Raw genomic sequence first — 11,089 nt, 5'->3', positions numbered from 1 at the left:
GAAAAGGACAATAAAGGTGAGAGAAAGAGTGTTATTCTATATGTTTTAAATATATTTTTAATTTTAGAGCTGATTGTATTACCTAATTAAAACACGAATTATAAATACGTAATTGTTTTAAGGAGCATGCTGAATTATTTACATAGAAAGTCCAAGATAATCTAATACTCAAATTACAATGATTAATAAGAGAGTTTAGCCAGGTTATAGAATTTTTAAAAATTCGTATTCGTAGTTGGATTTCCCATTACCAGCACAAGTTATAAGATGTAATTTTTAAAAGATAGCGATTACAGGAGCGAAGAAAGACATAAGATACCTTAATGGAAATAGTGTAAACTTTTATTTATGAAGGCTAGAAAATGGAGATATATACCATGTCTGTGTATAGGAGAACTCAGTATCATAAAGATGTTCTTTCTTAAATTAGTATTCAATTCAACTAAAATCTCAAGAATGTGTTCCATGGAACTTAACTAGTTGATTCTAAATTCATGTGGAATGATGAAAGAGTGAAGAAGATCCAAGGAGATTTTTGAGCAAATGGAGATGCAGAAACTTTCTCTACCTGATAAAAGGATTTATTATAAATGTCTAGTACTTAAGAAAGTGTGGTATTGGCAAAATTATGGACAAATAGACCAATGGAAAAGAATTGAGGGCTGAGAAACAAACATGCATGTGTGGAAGTTTGATGTATTACAGATGTGGCACTACAAGTCAATGGGGAAAGAAGGGGCTACTGACAAATAGTACTGTGGTATTTGGATATCCAAAAGGAAAAATAAAATAAAATTTGAGTTCCTACTTAACACATGCACTAAAATCAATTCCAGTAAGATTAATAACTTAAAACTCAAAAAAAAAACTTTTAACACTTTTAAAAGAAAATTTAGGATCATTTCTTTATGACCTCAAGTAAAGCAGGATTTGTTTTTAAAATATACAAACATACAAACTATGAAGGAAAAAATAAATAAACTTGACCTCATTAAAAATTAAAACTATCTAAAAATACACCAGAAACTAGTGGAAAAGACAAGTAAAAGACTGGGAGAAGATATTTGCAACATGTATAATCAACAAAGGACCAGTACAATAAATGTATAATGAACATCTATAAATAAATAAGAAAAAAATCCAGCAACCAAACATGACAAATGACAGGCAATTCACAGAGGAGGAATCTTGAATGACTAATAAACATAAGCAAATGCACTTAATCATTAGCAATTAAGGAAAGGCCACTTTTAAACCATTTCATACCCACACCTCAGCAATAACATTTCTCAAAAATTTGGAACTCTCCTACACAGTTGATTCGAGTATAAATTGGTGCACTTATCTTAAGAAGCAATTTTGAAATATATAGTAAAGTTGAAAATGATATGCACATTTGGCCAGCAGCTTCCAAGTATTTACCTTGTGGGACCTCTTGTACATAAACTAGAGTGTTCTCTGAGTGACTATTCTGAGCTAGACAATTTTAGGTGCTCAAGATACAACAGTGGCCAAAAAAAAAAAAAAGGGCAAAGATCCCTGCCCTCATAGAGCTAATGTTCCAGTGGGGAGTGACCAAAAAAAAAAAAAAAAAAAAATTAAGCGAAATAAATACATAAAGTAGAATGGAAGTTGATGAGCACTATGATTTAAAAAAAAGAAGAAGAAAGTAAAATCAAGTTAGAGAGATCAGAAGTCCTGGTATGGGAAGGGGCCAGCTAAAGTATCAAATAGGAAAGTCAATGCAAGTCACACTGAGGAGATGATATTTTAGCCAAGATCTGAAGGAGATGAAGGAGTTAGCCCTGTGCAAATCTAAAGAGTGTGCCTGGTGGAGGAAACAGCAAGGAAGCCAGGGTGGCTGAGGGAGAGTGGGCAAGGAGAATATAAGCAATAAGGTTAGGGAGACAACAGAGCTCAGACTGTCTCAAGTAGGTCATTGCAAGGACTTTAGCTTCTAAGTGAAATGGGGAGCCTTGGCAGAGTTTCAAGGAAGAGAGTGACATTCTGACTCAAATGCTTACTCTGGCTACTGTGTTGAGAACATCCTGTCAGGTAGCAAGGACAGAAGCAGGGAGACCACTTGGAAGGCTATTGTGGTACCCAAGGGAGAGAGATGATACTATCTCAGTCCAGGGTGGTAGTTATGAAGGCAGTAAGAATTCCAGATATATTCTGAAGTTAAAAACAGCACAATTTCCTGACAAATTGGATATGAGATGTGAAAGAAAAAGAGAATTCAAAGATGATTACAAGGTTAGACTAATTGCAAGGATGAACTTACCATTAACTGAGAAATGGAAGATTATTGGGTAGAGAAAGTTTGGAGGGGGTAATCAATGTATGCCTTTGGTCAGGTTATGATGGACATGCTGAGCCAATCATTTGCCTATTTGCTCTCACATTCATTCTTCACCTTCCTCTGCCCTCCTCTGTATCTCACAGAACATTTCTCAGACTTCTTTGCGCTCTGGTTTCTGGATAGGCTTGGCCGGTAGGAGTCACAGGAAGAATACTGGAGGGCAAGAGGAGAGAGGCCAGACTTCTCCCATAGTCTCTCTGTGCTTTTATCTTTTGCAACAGCTGTGGTTTAGCCGGTGCTCTAACTCCTACTCTTTGATACTTCCTTCCATTATTCTCACTTCAAGTTCTTCATGATCCAGCTTTTGTTGGGCGAATCAAGCTCCATGCCTGCCTTATCCTTCCAGCTCTCAGGGTGATAACAGTTTCCTACTATTGCTGATCTCTGGGTTGCCTCACTATTTCCTCTTTGGCTCCTCAGCTTTTCCATTGCCTTGTAACACAATCCCTGTATGAAATTCCTGGTATTTGATACAGCTAGAGTGCTTCCTTTTTCCTGAGTGTACACTGACTCATTTCTGAGTGTGCCCTGAAGTAGAAATATTGAAACGTCAGCTGGAGATATGAATTTGGAAATCAGGGAAGAAGTCAGGGCTAGAAATATGAATTTGAGGGTCAGAAGCAGAAAGATAGTATATGAATCCATGAAGGTGGATGACAGCACATAGAAAGTAAGTGTCTATAAAGAAAATAAGAGAATTGTTGTATATTGGGTTCTCAGGAAACTGAGTCAAGACTCAGATTTGTATGCAGAAATTTTATTGAGATACATCTTCAGGCATAACATTCATGAGGGATTGCAGAAGCAGGATCAGGCAGAGTAGTTGAATTGTGATGCAGTTACAAGAGAGGGTCTAGCTGATTTTATCAGGAGCTCATGAGCTGAGCTGGTCCTTTAGAATTGCCCTGCCTTGATGCAAGGTGTCTCAGGCAACTCTTTGACTGAGGTCAATTCCCGGAGACAGGCTCAACTAACAGCCATCAGCTACCAACTCTCCAAGCAGCTGGGGAAATGAATGCCTCATTGTGTAGTACAACATCCACTACAGTCCACCCTTGAACCACTCTGGTCCATTTGTTTGATAGAATAAGGAATGGGAACAATTACTCCAGAATTCTGCTCTCTGCCTGGGGAAATTTACAAGGACACATGGGTAGGAGGAATTACAACCCCCAATGACATAGCACATCTTAAGGTTGTAAAGGATATTCATTTTCTTCCTCCTCTACTACCCATTGTAGATTCCCGTTATCCTTGACTATTACCTTTGATGGTCTGGGTGGTTTTCCTGGTGGGTGACCCAAATACACATCCCTAAGATGTCTAAACTTCTGGTCAGTATGCGCCTCTCAGGCTATAGCAGCACTTTTCCATTTAACGTGAAGATTGCTCAGGGGAGAGCCAGAGACATCCATCCAAGTGGATCACCTAAGAGACGAACTTTTTCTTTCTTGTCCGCATTGTGTAACAGCAGCCCTACCTCTCCTATTGATAGGACCATCAACTCCTGCCAGCATGGTGACTCCTCTCCTCATCTGCTGGTAAAGGAGGCTAAAATATCTGGGCAGCAGCCCCACCTTTCAGTTTATAGGGAGTCTCCCTGTTTCTCATGGTAGAGATGTTCTTCTAGGAACTAAGACTTCCAGACTCACCGAAGATAGAAAGCACAAGTTTCCCCACATGTGTCACTAGGAGGGAAGGAGTTCAGGGCCACTTCTACTTCTGTTCCTTAGTTCCTAGACATACATGTTTATATATTAAGAAACAAACACTACTTAATGATCATTGTCTTAGGGTTTTTATGCTTTGCTCTGGATCATGACATGCCATTTTTCAGAGTGTCATCTTCAAGGTGGCACTTTAGCTGTACTTTCCAAAGGTCGTTCCATTGCTCTATTTGGCCAGCAGGTTCTTGGTGGTTAAGAGTGTGATAGAACCAGTGGATCCCATGGCCACATGCTCATTGCTACACTTCCCTTGAATCAACGTGAAGTTGTGTGGATCTCATGTCAGCAAATCCAAGATTCTGTATGTTCTTGGATAATAGTGCTAGCTGAGTCTTGTGAGAAGGAAAGCCAAACCCATATCCAGAATATGTGTTAATTCCAATCAAGGTGAATCACTTCGTAGAAAGAGGCCCTATGTAATCACTTACCATCAATGGAATTGATCCCCTCACGATATGGTACCATATCAAGTATTTAATATTGATTTCCACTGCAAGTAATTTGGACATTCAGCAGTAGCTCTATACCATTAAGAAGGAGGCTGTGCTGTTAAGCCCATGGATAGCCTCCTTCTCTGTTACCATGTCTACCCTGTTCACGAGTCCGTTGTGCCAGCACTGGGGTGGTCAACAACAGAGGCTGGTTGATATAAACCATCTGGGTCATTCTGTCTGTTTTTTGCCTCTTTCATGACGTATGCTTTATGATGGGCTTTAACTTGTATTACAATGATCTCTAGACTTCCTATTCACTTTCATAGATCCATCCACCTGCCTTCCCCTCAGACCTCCTTGTTTTTGACGTTCAATATTTTTCCTTCCAGTCTCCTACAGACCAGCGATGACATTCCTCATTGCCCTGAATGTATATAGGTTCTTACCTGTAGCATTTTTCTTTCCACTCAATATATGACCAGGCGAACCACCCAAAGCTCTGCCCTCTGGGTGCAATTCCTATACTGACATACTACACCAATTCATCCATGGCCCACACTCAGCATTTTCCCTCTTTTGTCTATTGGTCATAAGGAACTCCTCATCAACCACCACCATCACACACTTATATAGTCATAGGGGTAAGTGCTAATGCAGCAGAGATGGATGACAACAGGAGATGTTTTTCAAAAGATGTATGTATAATTCACTGTGTATGTTATGGCCTTTCTGCAGAACCATAGGGGTTTATATAGCGATTCTTCTATTAAGGCTTTCCATGAACTCCATACCGCATGTTTTCCACAGTGGACACCTGCAATACCTGTAATACCTATCATGTGGCCCGAGGATCAGTGCAGCATGCACCGCAGCCTGGACCTCCTGAAGAATCCTTGCCAGCCTCGATCTCACTGAAATCTGGCCACCTCCATTACTCAGTAAAATAGGTCAGGGAATTTTTCTCAAGTGTGAAATATACTGCTTCCAGAGTCTAAAGAGGCAAACCAGGAATCATACTACCATCTTAGCAGTAGAAATGCAAGATGCAATAATTTCTTTTTTATTTTAGAGGGGATGGTCTGACATGTCCTGGACACCTAGACATAAGTAATATCTTCACTTTATGTTGTTGACACCTGAATCTTCTTCGCATATGTCTCCCACCTTCTGGAACAAATGTATCTTACCAAGGTCTCCAACATATCATGATTTGTTCATGTGGTCTGAATAATATTATCATCAGTAGAGTGAATCAATATAATTTCTGTGGGGTTGTCCAAATAGTCCAGATCCCTTTGAGTACAATATGATAGAGGGGGAAAAGAGCTAATGTAGCCCCTAGGAAACAAGAAGATATGTAAACTTTTGGCCACTTTGTAAAAATGAACTGCTTCTCTTTTTCTTTTCTGAGAGGGATGGAAAAGAATGCACTTACCAGATCAATCACTGCATATTATGTACCTGAGGTCATGTTAATCTGCTTTAGAAAATGTATCATCTCTGGCATATACCATATCTACCATTGCTGCAACCGGGGCTAATACCTGGTTGAGTTTGCAGTAGTTAATTGTCCTTCCCAGGATTGTCTGGTTTTTGTAGGGGCCAGGCTGGTGAATTAAAAGGGGTGGGGAGGATGATGTGTTCTTTTTATCTTTAAGGGTAGTGTTAACCTTTCCACTTTTGCTGGGATTCAGAAAAATTGTTTTGAGTTACTCTGTTGGCTGGGAAAGAGGTAGCAGTTTCAGAAAATACCACTTCTTTCCCTATGATATAGCTCTTAACGCCGAGTCCAAAGGTTCAGTGTGGGGTTACTCCATCTCTGAAGTATATCTCATCTTTTTTAAATTCAGAGATGAGAGAAATGACCACTGCGGGCAGGGGAGTTTCTTTGGACCCAATTTGAGCTTTATTTGGGCCACAACTTCATTTCTTATCAGGCCCTCATATATCCACAGTCTAACAGGGGGCCACAATGATACTTTGGGTACCTAGGTATCAACATCAACTCACACTTTGTGTCAGAGTCCTAAAAAATCTTTGGCTATCCCCTCTTTCCCCAGCATACATCTAATGAACTAGATGTCCTGTACTGCAGTCCCTCTATGGAAGGCTTAGGGAAATACAGTATATACCTTGAGTTTGGCATTACAGGGTCTTTCCTCATGGAGGCACAGCCAGTTCTGATAATAGCTCAGGTCCAGAAACTGCATAATGACTTGAGACATTTTATTGAGGTGATTGCTCTCAGCCTTATCACTTATTCTTGATTTTTTTTAAGTTATATATATCAAAAAACACCTTTGTTGGGTACCCATCTGTTTTACCGTTGGGAAGCTATGTTCTATCAACCATCTCCATAGTTTTCTGAGGGTCAGTTCCCTCTGGCTGCTACTCTAAACATGATGTTTTCTATAGCTATTTCTGCCAAACTGCTTCTAAGTTTAAGCATAACTGCCTGGCCTGTTATATTGGTATCCTTAATTGCAATTAGGGAAACATGTTCTGTTACAGCATCTCCTCCTGTTATGGATTGGATTATATCCCTTGAAAATCCATGTGTTGAAGTTTTAACTCCCTAGTACCTTAGAATGTTGCCTTTTTGGAAATAGGGTCATTGCAGATGTAATGAGTTAAGATGAGGTCATACTGGAGTAGGGTGGACTCCTAATGGCTTGTCTTTATTAAAAGGGGAAATTTGGACACAGAGATAAGCACATAGGGAGAACACCATGCAAAAATGAAGGCAGAAATCAACAAACCAAGGAACACCAAAGGTTCTCAGCGAACCACCAGAACCTAGGAAAGAGGCTTGGAACACATCCTTCCCTCATCACCCTGAGAAGGAACCACCCCTGCCGACACCTTGATCTTGGAGCTCCAGAAGTGTGAGACAATAAATTTCTGTAGTTTAAGCCACCTCGTTTGTGCTACTTTGTTTTGGCAGCTCTAGACAATTAATACACCTGCCATCAGCCCTGGTCTACAGCTGGCTCTCACCACAGAGCTTCTTAATGATGCTGGTCCCCTTTCATCAGCATATTCCCTCTCAGTTTGGTTAATAGAGGATTCTCCATCACTCCCTTAGAATATAGTCAGATCATGGGTTTTTCTGGCCTTCCTCACATAGTATGTCCACTCTAGCATGCACACTTCTGTGAGCCTCTTGCTCCCTGCCTCCACCATCTGCAGTAGCAATCCTGTATGTCTGCCTCACATACTGTGAACCTTTACTTCTCTCTCCCAACATCCTATTACAAACATTTTCAAACATTCAGAAAAGTTGAAAGAATTTTAAAGTATACCATTTACCCATAATTTAGATTCTACGATGACCATCTTACTATACTTGCTTTATTGCATGGCTATTGCTCCATCCATTCATCAATCCATCTCATTTTTATTAATATATTTATATTTTCTTAATACATATTAAAGTAAATTGCAGACATCAATCAGTACTCTTCCTCCTAAATACTTCAGTGTGCGTGTCATTAACTAGATTTCAATATTTGTTTATGGCTCTTTTCTTCTGAGGTAAAATTTACATATAACAAAATGTATATATCTTACTCGTACATTCAAGTTTTCATAAATGCATACCGCTGTGTAACCCACCCTCTGTTGAAATATAGGACATTGTCATCATCCCAGGAAGTTCCCTTATACCACTCCCCAGTAATTTCCCCCACCACTCCCAGAGGCAACAACTCTTCTTTTTTTTCACCAAAGTTTAGTTTTGTCTCTCTTGAACTTCATATAATTGGAATCATAGAGTATGTATCATTTTGTGTAAAAGGTTTTGCTTTTTCAATGCTTTCAAGTGCTAACCTATCTGTGTATTAGCAGCATCTCCCAGGGCCCTTGCCAAGGTGTTAAATCCTATATCATTGGAGAGTGCCTCTATCTTGATACACTCTTCCTTATCCAAATTTATATCCCCCTCTTTGATCCAGCCCTCTCAGATCCAATCTCATATATACATTCCTTGGTCCTGACAATACATGTTGGCTCAGTCCTATAGTTCCTTTAGCAGATAGCTTCTTTCCTCCCTCAGCATCCCCCCAGTACTTCCCCAGCCAGGTTTTGCTGTGGTGTAAACCTAGGAATTGACCTGGTGGCCAGGTGGAGAAGTGGAGTAGATTCTGGGCGGGCACGTGATGACTTGCAAAGCAGAGGCTCTACATCATCTTCAAGCAAGCAGGAAACACTGGCTTTTAATAGGGAGGCATGGGGTACTTCTGCAGGCCCACAGGGTTCAGAGAAGTCTGAGGATTCAAGACTCTCAAGTGCTTTGACTTAGATATCCCTATCCTAAGTCTTAGAATTCCAATCCTTCCCAGTCAGCAATCTGGCAGTGGCTTAGCATGCCTACTGGATTTGATAATAACCTTGTTTGGAGCTCTGCTGCTCTTTCAACTAAGTCCTGGGTCTGATCCTCAGCCTCTTCTGCTCTCGGGCTGAAGATTAGACTTTTTATGGTGCTGAGGAGGCCCTTTGGCTTTTACACTTTGCTTTATATTGGTGGTTAATCACTCTCAGAAACCCATTGCCTACTTCTAATGCTTCAGTGGCCCCCGACAACAGCTATACTATTCCAAAGTCCTCATAAATACTATTTCTACTCAAATTCTCAAAAACCTCATTGGCAAAAACATTCCTTCTAGGTCCTTTTACATTCCTACACGTCTTGCAGTATGTGCCAAGAATTCAAAACCCTGACCATTCTTTTATCCAAGCCCTTTCTCACAGTTGTTTATGCAGGTTGTAAACTTGAGAGATGAGGTAACATTTTCCCCTGGACAAAAAGCAAGCTTACTTAACTGCATTCTACAGAAGTGGCAGATTCCCTAAGCTTAGGTTTCCCCTACATGCAACACAGACTCATTGTTTGCATATCATCCATCTGAATATACCTTGTAACTTCTTTCAGATTTGGGGGCAAGTGAAACTGACACATATATGAATGTTCAAGTTGCTTGCTATCTATGAATAATAAATTCCTTTGTTTCTGACCATAGACATTGTGTCTTTTGAGATCATCCACGAAACATTAACAGGCTGGATTTTCGTTTGTAAGTAGAATAAAATAAAATCCCAGACCCACCCCACCTGAAATAATTCACCTACAAGTTCATTACCTTCCACCATTATCCCATCCTACTTTACCACCATTGAAAGTTTTAACAATCATACTGCACCTCCTGTCAAGGATATAGGTTCTTTACCTATCTTTAGGGCTTGGATCTTCATTGCCAGTTGGCATCACGTAACCCAAATTCAAAATACTAGTTTTGAGACTACTTCCTAGGACCACTTCCAATATCAAATGTAGGTTCAGTTTTCCAGGAAAGAGATTTTGAGATTTATATGCAAGAAATTTATCGATGAGTTCCCTAGAGAAGCAATATTGGGCAGAGGGAGAAGTTGAACAAAGGCATCGACTAGTACTACAGGGAGCTCTGGAACCAAAGCAATTGTCCTTCAGAGTTGCCTTGTCTTGAGGCAAGGAGTCAAAGTTGCATATACATCTCAACAGTGACTGGTCACTGAATGTGGGATGCCATGTTTGGGGACATGATCTTGAGCTACGCAGTTGTCACTGATGGCTGAGGGATATGCCTCAAGAGAGTCTCAGCTAAGAGCTATCAGCTCCCTCACTCTAAGCAGCTAGGGGAATGAGTGCCTCAGTTGTGATGGAAGGAACCGATCACTGAACAACAGATCCATTACAAGAATCAGTGACTATACTTTGACATTCTAACATGTAGAGAACGGGAAGATGGGTAGGATTCATAATGGAGACTAGAAGCAATAAACAGTATAGTAGGAGAACTATGAGAGAGAGTGGTGCCCCAGGGAAGAGCGTATTTGAAGGAAAGAGCAGTATTCAAATATGTGAAATGCTGCCAAGGGGCTGTTGAGGACTGATAATTTATCATTAGAGTTGGGAAAGTGGAGGTCAAGAGAAGTTTTAATGGAATGGTGGGGATGAAAACATTATTTCAGCAGGTTTATAAGAGAATGGACATTTTCCCATTTCTCAAATATGAAGCTTAGTTATTCACACTGACTCTCTTATTGAAAAGAACCTATATATCATATGTTATTTTACAGTAATTTATTAACACTTTTGCAGAGCTGCTAAGATAGTAAGGAGTTTTAAGTTACAATCTAAGTGGACATGGAAATTCAGAGAGGTAGTTCAAACATTGAAACTGATTTTTACCCTTCAATTTTGCCAAACAAAATTTGATCTTCAATTGTGATAGTCTTGGAAATAGAAGACAAAATCCCAGGCCTGCCTAAGGTGAGCATCAGATAAGAGACCCTCCTTTGAGAAAGCCAGAACCGACAAAGGCTGCGGCAGTGATGAACCAAAAATAATGCTACTCCATATCTACCTCTAGCATACTAGAGGTAGCAACTAGTAAGGGAAGTTGCCTTGGTACTGAACACAACAGAAGAGAACAGTGCCTGAGAATTATAACCACAGCAACTTTGCACAGATTTACAGTCCAGATTCACAAAACCAAGACAGAGCAAAAAGTCTTAAATCATGAATTGAG

Source organism: Equus przewalskii, chromosome 19, assembly GCF_037783145.1.
Source record: "Equus przewalskii isolate Varuska chromosome 19, EquPr2, whole genome shotgun sequence".
In the NCBI taxonomy this organism is placed as follows: Eukaryota; Metazoa; Chordata; class Mammalia; order Perissodactyla; family Equidae; genus Equus; species Equus przewalskii.
The sequence above is the reverse complement of the archived record's forward strand: the minus strand, read 5'-3'. Positions refer to the sequence as shown.